The sequence below is a fragment of the Typopeltis vanoorti genome, chromosome 13 (genome assembly GCF_054136105.1).
Source record: "Typopeltis vanoorti isolate ZY-2024b chromosome 13, IOZ_Tvanoo_1.0, whole genome shotgun sequence".
NCBI classification, from domain to species: Eukaryota; Metazoa; Arthropoda; class Arachnida; order Uropygi; family Thelyphonidae; genus Typopeltis; species Typopeltis vanoorti.
The window spans coordinates 44,719,283-44,733,233 of record NC_143561.1 but is presented as its reverse complement, the minus strand read 5'-3'; the positions used below and the strand labels follow the sequence as shown (position 1 = coordinate 44,733,233).

The 13,951-nt window shown below is 36.4% G+C and overlaps 1 protein-coding gene across 1 annotated transcript in view; it reads right to left on the bottom strand.

Annotated features, from left to right (window-relative positions):
* LOC150100107 (zinc finger C3HC-type protein 1-like) overlaps window positions 1–13,951 on the bottom strand; it is a 68,412-nt gene that overhangs the window by 37,321 nt on the left and 17,140 nt on the right. The gene's annotated exons all lie outside the window — the stretch shown is intronic.

Below are 13,951 nucleotides of genomic sequence, written 5' to 3'. Positions count from 1 at the left end.
AAAAGTTCCTGGCAAATAAGTCAGCTTTTACTCTTACAGAATATAGAGACAAATGTAAGAAAGCTAAACAGTGTGTAAAACTAGCTAAACAAAAGTCATGGGAGGACTTTCGCAAGAATATAGAAAATAAATATCAAGAAGGTGGCAAAATATTCTGGAGGTTGTTGAAGAAGCTTAGGAATGGAGGAAAGAGTGCTGTAAAAGGAATTAGAGATGATAAAGGTGAAATGAAAACAGGAGAAAAAGATATCCTTGAAGTATGGAGTAATTACTTTGAAAAACTGCTAAATGAAACAAGCAATGATGACAGCACAGTGATAAAAAACACTGACCAGGCATGCAGTCAGGAATACATATCCATACTTGAAGTAGAAAAAGCCATCAAAGGCTTGAAATGTGGAAAGGCAGCAGGAGTAGATGATATTCGACCAGAAATGCTGAAGAATGGTGGTATAAGAGTCTTACAGTGGCTGCACTGCATAGTTCAGAAAGCCTGGACAGAGGGACGAATTCCCGATGATTGGAGTAGAGCTCTCATAGTACCCATATATAAAAAGGGAAATAAAACTGAATGTGAGAATTACAGAGGTATTTCCCTACTGAGATTGTGCCTGGCAAGATCTATGCAAGTATACTTGAGAAACGGTTGAGAAGAATTGTGGAAGAAAAGCTTGGTGAAGAACAAGCTGGATTCAGGCCAAATAGAAGCTGTCAGGATCAGATCTTCACTTTACGACAAATAGTCGAGAAAGCATGGGAATATAACAAAGATCTGTATTTAAGTTTTGTCGATTTGGAAAAGGCATATGATAAGGTGCCAAGAGAGAAAATCTATTCAATACGCTGCAGTTATATGGTGTCAATGGGGCATTATATCAAGCAATACTTAGTCTTTATTTGAGTTGTGAGTCAGCAGTTAGAATTGAAGGAAGTACAGGAAGATGGTTTAATGTTAAATCTGGTGTGAGACAAGGATGTACATTATCCCCTCTGTTATTCATTATCTATATGGATCACATTATGAAGGAATGTGGTATTAAACCTGATATCAAAATTGGAGATGTTAATGTCAGCTCTTTGCTTTATGCGGATGACGTTATGCTTCTAAATAAATCCGCTACAAGTCTGCAAGATTCTCTGACTAAATTGAATAGCTGTTGTAATAGATATGGTATGAAGGTCAGCAATAAAAAGACAAAGACAATGAAAATAGGCAGAATCATTGAAAATGTCAACTGTGTTGTGAATGGAGAACCTGTGGAACAAGTAAAACATGTCAGCTACTTAGGCACGATTTTTAATGATGATGGCAAATTAAATATAGAAATAGACAACAGAATCAGCAAAGCTGGTATCGTGGGAAGTCAATTGAATAAATTCATATGGAATAAGAAAGAAATTAGTCGGAACACTAAATTAGCTGTATACAAGACTGTGTTCAAACCAATTTTAACTTATGGATCTGAGAGCTGGGTCAGAAGTAAAACACTTGACCAAAGACTAGAGACCGCAGATATGAGAGTCCTGAGAAAGATTAGAGGCGTGAACAGATGGCATCAATGGCAATATCATATTAAAAATGAGGATATTAGGAAAGAACTTGACATTGTCAGCATCCAGGAATGCGTTAGCAGAGCTAATCTCAGATGGTATGGTCACTTAAATAGAATGGGAGAGGAAAGATTAGCAAAACAAGTGTTCTCTGCCAGGTTGGCAGGAAAACGACCCAGAGGAAGACCAAGATATAGGTGGATTGATACGGTACAAAGTGCCTTAGACGATAGAAATATAAGATCTGATAATGTTGGAGTCTTGACAAGTAACAGACTGATTTGGAGGAAAATTGTAGATAGGAAGTTAGTAATGATGTAATTTTTTCATGTAGTACTGTCATATCCTGTACACCCCTTGAGGGTACATGGCAGGAATTTGATGATGATGATGATCTACTTAAGATATTCATTACAAAACTGCAGATTATGATACTGCAAACACCTCAACAAAGACAATATGTTGATATGGCAGGTACTACTTGACATACCACCATATGTTAACATCATTCTATATACAGCTCAGCATTCTAATTTTTAACTACTGAATCAACACGTGTCAATAAGTAACTTTTAATCTATTTGGTTAGTTACTGGATGGACCATCAGTTAATTTACATGTGGGTATGTATACTATACTTGTAAATATTCAGGTGTTGAGACGACTGGTTTATTTTACAGGAGGGATTTTTTATTTTTTTTTTCCAGAAGAAAAACGATTTCTGACACTTTCAGTGAAAACTTGGATGGCCTATAAAATTTAAAACAGAGATGGGATAAAAACTTCAGTCACTTTCTCAACTAAGTGAGAGTGACAAAGTATACTAGAGAGGCTTCATGCAAATACTTACACAATTATGACAATCCCAAGCAACTGGAGATTTCATCTGCTTGCATGCATTAATTAGACTGAGTTTCATGATATGTGTTGGAAGGAAACAAAACATAAGTTGGAAAAAAAACATGCCACCTCAATGGTACAAAGTCATAATAAATCTTCCTCACCTAACACAAAGAATTCAAACTCATATTTTTCCAACTAAAGTGTATTTCACTATAACAAACCACCAAAATACCCCAACTAAAACCCCTATAGGGGAATTTGGTTGGGTGTTCAGCTGAGCACAATGCTATTCAAAAGGAAATTCACTATACCAAACTAATCTTGAAATCTCTCCAAGTTCACTATAGAGAAGATCAACTGTATTTGGAAGTCGGCAAATATAATCATAAACAAATTATCGAAAATTCTATCGAAAGTCCCATAGCTATTTATTCAATGATAGTCTAAAGGAAAGTGGCAATAGCAAGCTTCCCATTATAACAAACTATTTCCTTTGTTAAAAAAAAGTCAGAATATTCCTTTGGTTGTTACAAGTTCATAATAATGAACTTGTAACAACCAAAAGTTAAAAAAACGGAGCACATACAAAAATAGAAAACCAAATAGCTGACTATGCTGTGTATGTAAAAATAAGGTTTTTATATATATATATATATATATATATATATATAAAACCTTAAATTTACAAGCTGTGATGCTTCATTATAAGGACATGAAGAAAGTGTAACTTCAGTATGTAAAGAGTTAAAAAAATATATGGAGGTTTTTGCATTACGATTGCAGAGGACACTGTGCATGAATATGCAAAAACTGAAAACCTTAGGTTGATGTTGCCAGCAAGATATATGAGTGTATGAAGAAATTAAAATAATTTATGAACCTAAATACATCAAAGATTATGGTGTACTATTGCACTGTGTGCAACCATTTCTACTGTGTAGAAAACACAGCTTATCTGAACTAATTCATAAAGCAACAATAATGTCCCAAGCAGCAGCAGTGATTTTGAGTCTATGGTGGGGATGCTGCTACAAACATGACATTTCAGCTGCTGGGAATGATGAAATGCATTCAAAAAACCCTTATGTGTACTAAACAAGTAACTATTATGGGTGACTTAAATTATTCAAACACTGATTGAGTAGAGAGTAATCTCATAATAAGAATGAAGAAGAATTTATCAAGTTGTAGTGAGACAGCTTTCTCAAGTAGAATGTTAAAGAAGGGACTAGAGGTCCAAGAGTGTTAGATTTGATCAGAGCATCAGAAGTGGGGTAGGGTCTCAGTTACGAATGTTTGCCACAAGTTAGTGGCAGTGATCATGCTGTACTGTCCTGGGAAGTAGCTAACTATATACTGATGTTTCAATTAGGACAGGTTATGTGCTAATATAAACTCTTGACTTTGGTAAGTGGATGGTGATAGATAGGTATCAGAAAATGGTATATGGTGGGTGTGAATCAACCAAATTTTAGGTGACCAGTGATCAGTCCTTGGACCATTGTTGTTCGATCTATACATTAATGATACTGGGAAGGACCTGACAGGAGAATTCAATTTTTTGATGATGATGATACAAAGATTGGCAGGGAAATTATGGATGCTATTCATATCAGCACTTACAGAATGATTTCAATATGCTGGAATGGTGCAAATGGCAACAGCTATCAATTTAAAGTTATTATTATGCACTTTTGTATGATGAGATTATTTCCAACAGCATATTATACTGTGGGATTATGTTATAAGAAATTGATAAGGCTAGGAATCTTGGAGTTATGGTGGATAAGAAACTGTCACAGTGCAAAATTTGCAAATAAAGCTCAGAGGATAATTGCAATGTTGAAGCAAGCCTTAGCATGTAAGGATAAGGAAGTCATTTTGCCTCTTTACAAGGCATTCATAAGAACACATCTGGACTAAGGATAAGGAAGTCATTTTGCCTCTTTACAAGGCATTCATAAGAACACATCTGGACTAAGGATAAGGAAGTCATTTTGCCTCTTTACAAGGCATTCATAAGAACACATCTGGACTACTGTGTACAGATTTGGTCTCCTTAGTTCCAAGGGGATAAAAAATCTGTGAAAAGAGTGCAAAGAAGAGTATAAAAAGATTAAAAAGAAACTGCAGATGCTAGTAAACAGAGAAGGGGTGATACGCGAGAGGTCTGTAAACGTCTGGAAGGATATTATAAGTCATCAACTGATGAATTTTTCTTTATATGGAAGTTGGTGAGAGGACAAGAGAGCATCCGTGGATGTTAACTTTGTGTGCGGTTAAGAAAGGGGTGACAGATTTTTCTATTAGGAGCAATGAATGATGGAAGAGTTAACATAATGAGTAAGTTTAAGAGATGACATCTGGTTTGGGTGATCTGTGTCCTTCTTTGATGAGTCTGCTTAATTCCTTGGATTTCTCTGATGAGAATAATATTAACTGAGACCAAGGTTGGTTCAGTTAATCAATAACCATTTTATACAAAGCACAGCCACTTAGGCATACAATACATTTTTTTACACAAGGTAGGTCCCAAACGTTTCCGGCCTGACATGCAAAAGTCGTGCCAATTTTAAAACACTGTGCATGACAGATAGCACCATCTATGGGGAGGTTAGTGTACCAGTTTCAATTCTATACCTGTGTCATTCAGCTGGAGGCACTCGTTTGCTAACACATGGCATGCTAAGTGGCTGTAATGTTAAAAATTGAGTACTGCGAGGTGATAGTTTTTCACCAAAGAAGGGCTATCTCTAAATGCTATCAAACAGCAATTAGATGTTTATGGGAAAGCTTCTCCTTCATATTCCACAATGGAATGGGCTAGACAGTTTCATTTTGGAAGAGAGAGAGAGCATCGAAGATGATGTTTGTGATGGTCGGCCTGTGGAAGGGAGGACTGAGGAACTGCTCAATGACAAACGGCTGAAGCTCAAAGAAATCTCGGCAAGGGTGGGCTTTCTATAACACCTATCTTTCGCATCATTCATGAGAAGCTTCACATGATGGGCAGTGCAAGGTGGGAACTCCAACTTCTCTCTCTCTCCAATTTAGGAGCATCGTGTGCCCTGTTCCTGCAAGTTTTTAGAGCTTTGCCAAGGAATTCAGAGAGAAGTGTTGGAATTTATTGTCAGAGGGGATGAAACCATGGTCCTTTATTATTATCTTTCCAAAAGGGAATCCTTGGAGTGGCACAAAACCAGGCAAAGCACACCGAGAAAAGCAAAGATCACTCAGTCCACCAAAAAGATCATGGCAACAATCTTTTGGAATTGTCGGAGAATTCTCTTGATTGACTTCACGGCAAGGAATACCACTGTGAATGCAGAATATTATGCTTCACTCCTGCAAAAACTATACGACGCCATAAAGGAGAAGAGATGAGCAATGCTGAGTCATGGTGTTTGCCTGCTTCCCAATGCTCTACAGTCCATATAAGCTAATGTGTGAAGGCTGCAGTGAAGGACTGTGGCTTCTAGGAAATTGAACAACCACCCTACAGCCCAGATCTAGCACCCAGTGACTACTACCTCTTCACGAAAATGAAGAAAGACTTTCGATGAAAAAATATTTGCAGATGACAATGATGTGAAACATGCAGTTTTAGGCCATTTTACAAACAATGGTACAGAATATTTTTTTCAAGGGCACAAAAATGTTAATTCAAAGATGTGAAAAGTGTGTTGAAGTAAAGGTAGATCATGTTGAAAAGTGAAAATCTTGTTTTCTTTCTATCACCTCCAAAAGTTAGTTAGGCCAGAAACTTATGGAACTACCCTCATATTTTGAAATATGAGGTATTATAAAAAAATAACTGATTTAAGAAATGGTTTGTAAATAATAACCAAAACTGGCCGCCCCCCCCCCGTTTTTTTTAACATAAACAGAAATAAACACAAGTAATTGCACACAAATAAGAGTACAGTGGAACCTCGGTTGTCAAACAACTCTCATCTCGAACAAATCGGTTCCCAAACATATTTTCTGAACAAAATACGGACAGGTTTCCGAACAGAATCACAGTTCCCAAACAGGCAAACTGGCAACCTCGTGCTCCAATGGCAGAGATGTACAGTGGGAAAGCATCAGTTAAGCTGCAGCCTTTGCTCAGTGCAGACACCTGATTGAATTTGCAGTGCCTTTTCTTGATTTTCTTTGTGTTCTGTTGTTTTTTTTATAAATTATTATTAAATAAGCCACCATGGAGACGAAGAGGGATAGTGATAGCAACAAAGCGAAAAGAAAAGTGTTGTCAGAACCATAATAGAGGTGAAAAAAGAAATCATAACCAAACATGAAAATGGCATTCGTGCCTCAGATCTTGCTATGCAGTTCAGTATGGCGAAATCAACGATCTGTACAATACTCAAAAATAAAGAGGCGATCAAGGGAGCTGATGTTGCAAGAGGAGTGAAATTTCTTACTAAACAAAGATCACAGACGATTGAAGAAGTGGAAAAATTGTTGCTGATTTGGATAAACAAAAAACAGTTAGCTGGTGATAGGATTTCTGAGGCTATAATTTGTGAAAAAGTGAGGCGATTACATGATGACCTCTTAAAGAAAAACCCTGGTATGAGTGCTGATACTGATGTGTTCAAAGCTAGTAGTGGGTGGTTCAAGAAATTTAAGAGGAGAAGTGGCATACATACGAATATGGTCTGAAAAGTTCTCGGCCTAACAATGAAAAAACAAATTTATAATTTCAAAATTATTTTTATTTTTCAACATAATCTCACTTAAGACTAATACATTTATTCCAGCAATGCTCTGCCACCATTATACCATCATTATACTGAGAACCCTGTAGTGGTTCTCAGTAAGATCTACAAAATACTCCTCTACAGCTGCAATCAACTCTTGATTCTAAGAAAAATGCTGACCAGCGAGCAAGAGTTTTAGTTTTGGGAAGAGATAGAAGTCAAAGGGAGCCAAATCTGGGGAATAGGGTGGATGTCCCGACAATTCATAGTGCAGATCCCTTAATTTCCCATTGCCAAAACAACTTTGTGGGCAAGTGCATTGTCCTGATGAAAGATGATTTTTTTCCTTCTGCAAACTGAGTGTTTTCTTGCAAATTTTTTCGTCTAGCCTGGTTAAAAGAACAATAACCAGGATTAATATTTCCCGGTTATTATTTTATCCTTTTCAAGATAATTAATAAACAAAATGCCTTTATCATCCCAAAACACTGTTGCCATGATCTTTCCTGCTGATGGAACTGACTTTGTCTTCTTTGGCGTTGAACAACCGGCATCTGTCCACTCTTTTGACTGCTGTTTGGATTCTGGTGTGTAATCGTGAATCCGAGTCTCATCCGTAGTAATAAATCTATGCACAAAATGTTCCAAGTATTTCAACAAGAATAAAATTTTCATGCAAGTGCGTTTTTGATCTGCAGTGAGCAAGTATGGTCCCCATTTTGTGCAAAGCTTTTTCATATTCAATTCTTCATGCAAAAGATATCCTACATGTTCTTTTGAAATGCCTATAGTCTCAGCAATTTCACGAACTTTGACTCACCAATCATCCAATACCAAATCATGCACTTGGTCAATGATTTCTGGTGTTGTTACACTTTTTTGATGTCCTTCACATGGATCATTTTCAAGGCTGGTATGGCCACATTTAAATTCGGTAGTCCATTTCTTAATTGTTGAAATGAAGGAGAAGAGTGCCCATAACTTTCATGAACTTCGAATGAATTTCTTTTGCCGTTAAACCTCCTTTTACAAAGAATTTTATAAACACACGATACTCAATTTTATCCATTTCAAGGGATACAGACACCACTTTTGCTTCAGACAGTTGTATAAAACAAACTACTTGATAGAATGACTTGCAATTTCACATGGGTGCTTATGACAGATGCACCAACTTAGAAAAAAAAAAAAAATCTTGCTGATAGTGTCGCCGTCTATGGTCAAGGCCCAGAACTTTTCAGACCACCCTCAATAGTATGGTAAGGCATGAGGAGGCTGCAAGTTCGAACCAAGAAGCTGCTCAGAAATATGTGCAAGAATTTAGTGACTATGTAAAGGCTAAGGGTTTTCTTTCCCAACAAATATTCAACTGTGATGAAACTGGCTTATTTTGGAAAAAATTGCCAAAGAGGACCTACCATCACTCAAGAGGAAAAATAGCATTGCCAGGAGACAAGCCAATTAAGGACAGGCTGACTCTTTTGCTATGTGGAAATGCAAGTGGGGATTTCAAGGTCAAGCCATTGCTTATACACATCTGAGAATCTGAGGGTGTTTAAGAAAAATAACACGATGAAAAGTAAACTGTCTGTTATGTGGAGGGCTAATAGTAAGGCGTGGGTAACCAGGCAATTTTTTATTGAGTGGATTCATGAAGTCTTTGCCCCAAATGTGAGAAAATACCTTCAAAAAAAAATTGCCAATAAAATGTCTTCTTCGGATGTACAATGCTCCTGCTCACCCTCCAGGCTTGGAGGGTGAGTTGGTGCAATAGTTTGATTTTATCACCATGAAGTTCTCCTGTCCCCTAATACGACTTCTTTAATCCAGGCCATGAAGCAACAGGTCATTTCAAACTTTAATAAACTCTACACCAAAACACTGTTTCAAAGGTATTTTGAAGTGATGACTTCTGACACAGAATTAATACTTAGAGAATTCTAGAAAAATCACTTCAACATCCTCCATTGCTTAAGTATCCTTGACAAAGCCTGGGTGCATGTGACTTACAGGACCATGAACTCGGCCTGGAGGAAATTGTAGCCAGACTGTGTAGCAGACATTGAAGGCTTTGAGGCTGAGTATGTTGCTGTTGTCGATTATATTGTGTCTCTGGGCAAAATCATGGACTTGGAAGTTGACAATGCTGATGTGGAGGAATTGATGGAGGACAAGAGGAATGAGCTCACCATGGAAGAAAAACACTTTCAGAAGCAGCAGCAAAAGAAGGTGGCAGAGGAAATATCTTCAGAGACAGAGAAAGGAAGGGAGGATGTTCCTAGTACTTTTCACCTCACCCCATTTTGCACACATTTTGTTGATCAAAGAAACTCTTTCTCTTTTCTGACCAAAAGACAGAAAAGAGAAAGAGAAAAATTGTCCATCCCAGAAAGACAGTTACCTGATCTTTTTATGGATGGGGTCTCCCCTTCCTCACCACCTTCCACTATCAACTCTCCTCTGTAGAGGTAAAGTGAAGTTAAATTTTCATTTATATTTTATCTATTTATTGTGTTTATTCTTTTTGTGTATGAATTTTCATTGTTTTTGTATATGATTTTATGCATGAAGTGCTATTATAAAGATTTAAATAAACAATCATCTAGGGTTCGGGAATGGATTAATCCATTTCACATTAATTCTTATGGAAAAATGGTTTCAGTTCTCAAACATTTCAGAATAGCCTTTAGGAATGAATTATGTTTGAAAAGTGAGGTTCCAGTGTATAGTGAATCTTGGAAAGATTTATTTTTAAAATATGTAATCCTGAATTTTTCTTTGAACCATGGGAGAGTTTCTTTCTTTCCATGGCAAGGCCTCTCATCCTCTTTTACAGCAATATCTCCACAGAGCTGCATTCAAACTTGTTACACCATCCCACTTCAGTTTCCAGCACAGTGAAGGCCTCCTCATGAGTCAGCCCACTTCTTCTTCATCACCAGAATCACCTTGGCACATTCTTCATTCTGAACTACTGCAACAATCTCTTCTTCAGTTAAAATATGACTATCATATGCATTTGTGGTGGTCATATTTTAACTGAAGTAGAAACTGTTGCATTAGTCCAGGATGAAGAATGCTAATTTTAACCAAGAAGATAGGAACCATCAAAATAAGTATTAATGGGAAAGAAATCTAACTTACCATGTCAACATAATTGGCATCACTAAGAAGACAAAAACAGGTAAGATCTTGCTAAACAATAAGTATAGGATATCATATTCAGGCAATTCAGGTACAGGTCTCTACAGATACTTCCATGCTTACTGCTCCAGTGAATTGGCAAACATCATTCCTCTTGTTTTTACAAGCCTAACATCCTGTTAAAACAAGAGCAGCAGCTGTCCAGCATCCCTTTACAGTACAACTGGAAACTCATCAAACCTGTTTCTCCTCTTCTTCATTTATTCCATTTACCTCTGTCCCTTGGAACAGCCTTCCCCATGATGTCTTGCCCAACAATTTCAACCTACAAATTATAAATTTAAGATATCAAGAAATTATATGCTTGATAAAGGATTAAACCAAGAATATAATTTCTTGGCATCTTTAACTTATAGTATAACCAAGTGGAAAAACTTCCAACAACTATCTCTAATCCAGAGTATTTTAATAAGGTGTTGACACCTTTTGGCTACTCATATATCAAAATATGACTTCTGCATTACTTCAACCTTAGCAACACTTCTGGGTCTGGCTCCCACTAATGAGACCTCAATAAAGGTCTGGGTAGTGACCCTTCCCATAATGCATAGCATTATACATGTCCATAAGGAGATGTGCTTTGCATTATGGGATACTACAGCAAGTGATGTGAAGTCATTTATTACGAGTTGCCCTGTCCTGAAAATACTTCAGGTGCAAACTTTGTTTGATTACATTTGGATAAAGGATTAAACCAGAATATAATTTCTTGGCATCTTTAATTTATAGTATAACCAAGTGGAAAAACTTCCAACAATTTCAACCTACCTACAGCTCTTTAACATCAATAGGTTTTTCTTCTTTCCCATAATGCATAGCATTATATATGTCTGTAAGGAGATGTGCTTTGCATTATGGGATACTAATGACATCAAGGAAAGGAGAGAGTAACAACAACATTCAACACCAAACATAAGATAAACTTCTTGATTGGAAGGCAATTTCAAGTAGAGCTATATAGACAAACTTCAAAATGGGCAATGAAAAATTTATCTGTGCCTATGGTCCCAGAACTTTTCTGGGACCATAGGCACAGAATTTTTCTGCGAAAAAGTGGGGAATTCTTAGGGTAGAAGTGGAAGAATTTTTTGAGTCATTAGAGCAGGTTGCCGACATAAAAAAATTGGAAAAAGTCGTCCTTGTTGGAGATCTAAATAGCAGAGTAGGAAATGAATCCCATGGCATACAGAAACATTTTGGGAAAATTTGGAGAAAAGGGCAAAGCTAATAATAATGGTATCTGATGGACTTCTGCTCAAAACACGGACTAGTCATTACTATCTCCATGCTCCAACATAAAGATGTGCAAGTCCACATGGAGAGAAGACACAAGAAATAGGAAAGGACTCAATGACTATTATGTCATTGTTGACAGTGATAGCTTCAAAATGGGAAATGTATACAAAGGATTTGAAATCGGAAGTGACCATCACTTAGTTCTAAGTAGAATTAAAATGAATAACACATTGAAAAGAGCAGCATGAAAGAAAATTTTGAAAAGAATTAAAGTTGAGCAGCTTTCATAGCTAAACTGCTGCCTCAAATATGCAAACATTATTAAAGAAAAAATGCAAGAATTTGAAAACAAGAACCAAACTTTCAGAGATCTGGTTCTTGTTTTCTCAGTATCCAACTCTGAAGAAAACATTAATTCAGATAAGGATGTATGCAAATGATGTATCCTTGGTGTCGGCAAGGGTAGAAAAATAAGAACAATATGGTGGGCATCAGGTAGTCCTGGAAAAGAAAGCATACTGAAAATTCTTAGCAATTAAATCAGATGCCTTAAAAGAATAAAGAGCAAAATGTAAGAGAAACTAAGTGTAAAAGTAGCTAAACAAAAGTCATGGGAAGTGTTCAGCATGAATATAGAAGGTAAATATCAGGAAGGTGGCAAAATGTTCTGGAGGTAGTTGATAGAAATGGAGAAGGAATTGCAAAAGGAATCAAAGACGACAAAGGCTGATGATAGGGATATCCTAGAAAAATAGATGTCTGGAGTAATTACTTTGAAAGCCTGTTAAACAAAACAAGCACAGTCAGCATGATGGTAGGAAATTTTCAAGTGGAATGCAAACAGGGGTACATATCAATACTTGTGATAGAAAAGCCATCAAAAACTTGAAATGTGGAAAAGCAGCTGGAGTTGATGATATTCAACCTGAAATGCTTGAATATGTAGGTATAAAAGTTTTGCAGTGGTTATATTGCATAATTCAGAGGATCTGGTCTGAAGGTCGAATTCTCGATGATTGGAATAAGAAGCTCATGGCTTCCATCTACAAAAAAGGAAATAAAGCTGAATATGAGAATTACGGAGGAATTTCTCTACTAAGTGTTCCAGCTAAGATTTATCCCATCATTCTTGAACAGAGGCTGAGAAAAATTGAGGAAGAGGAACTTGGAGAAGAACAAGCTCGGTTCAGGCCAAATACATCAAGATCAGATTTTCACTTTACAACAAACAGTTGAGAAATCATGAGAATATGAAAAGGATCCATACGTAAGTTTTTTAGATCTGGAAAAGGTGTACAACAAGGTGCCTTGAAAAAAGCTTGTCAAAACACTACAATTACACAGGATAAATTGACAAACTAAATACAGGTATCCCTCGATTAATGTGGTTAATTAATCCCTCGATGTTACTGCATATATCAAAATCGAGTTAATCAAATCTAATAATCAATGGTAAAAATTACAATTCGTCCATGATCGATTACTGTATTAATGATTCGTTTTATATGGTACTCTTTTAGGAAAGATAAAAAATGAATGCAAAGTAAATGTTTAATAAATACTTGTACCTACATTAGTTAGTGCAATTTTTTTTTATCAAAAGAAGTTATCAAGAATCGTTTGAACAAGTTTAGTTTTTTTTCTTATCAGCATAAATTCTATGATAACAAGCAAAATGACTCTCTGACCTCGGCAAACAAGCAATAAAACACACTGCAAATATAAAACGTGATGGTACATAAGTGGATATTGAATCCAACATTATTTCATAGCCGAATAGAGAAACTACAAGAGTTTTGTGCCGAATATATAGAAACTAAAAGTTTCGGCGGATGCAAGCATCAGCAACCTTATGGGCAACATGTAGTAAAGGTGGAGTAAGCTCCAGATCACTTTCCTTAGTATTTTCCATAAATGTAAAGCACATCTCCTAGAGGACATGTATGATAAATATTGAATCCAACATTATTTCATAGCCGAATATAGAAACTACAAAGTTTCGTGCCGAAAATATAAAAATAAAAGTTTTGGTGGATGCAAGCATAAGCAACCATATGGGCAACATGTAGTAAAGGTGGAGTAAGCTCTGGATCACTTTCCTTAGTATTTTCCATAATGTAAAGCACATCTCCTAGAGGACATGTATGATAAATAAGCCTTTGGCTCCCTATTTCAGTAATACTGATGGTTTATTTATTTTCAGTTACAATCTAGAAATTATTGCACTAAGAATAAAAAAAACAAATTAAACCACACTATACCGACATTGGAGGTCACGGTATATCTCTCAGATACAATTTACTGTCAAATATCACAAACCTTTATATAACATGTGTTAAACCAATCTGACAGCAAAAAACAGTGCAGAATATCACTCATAACATATGAATGCACAACTACTCATGACCTCCAAG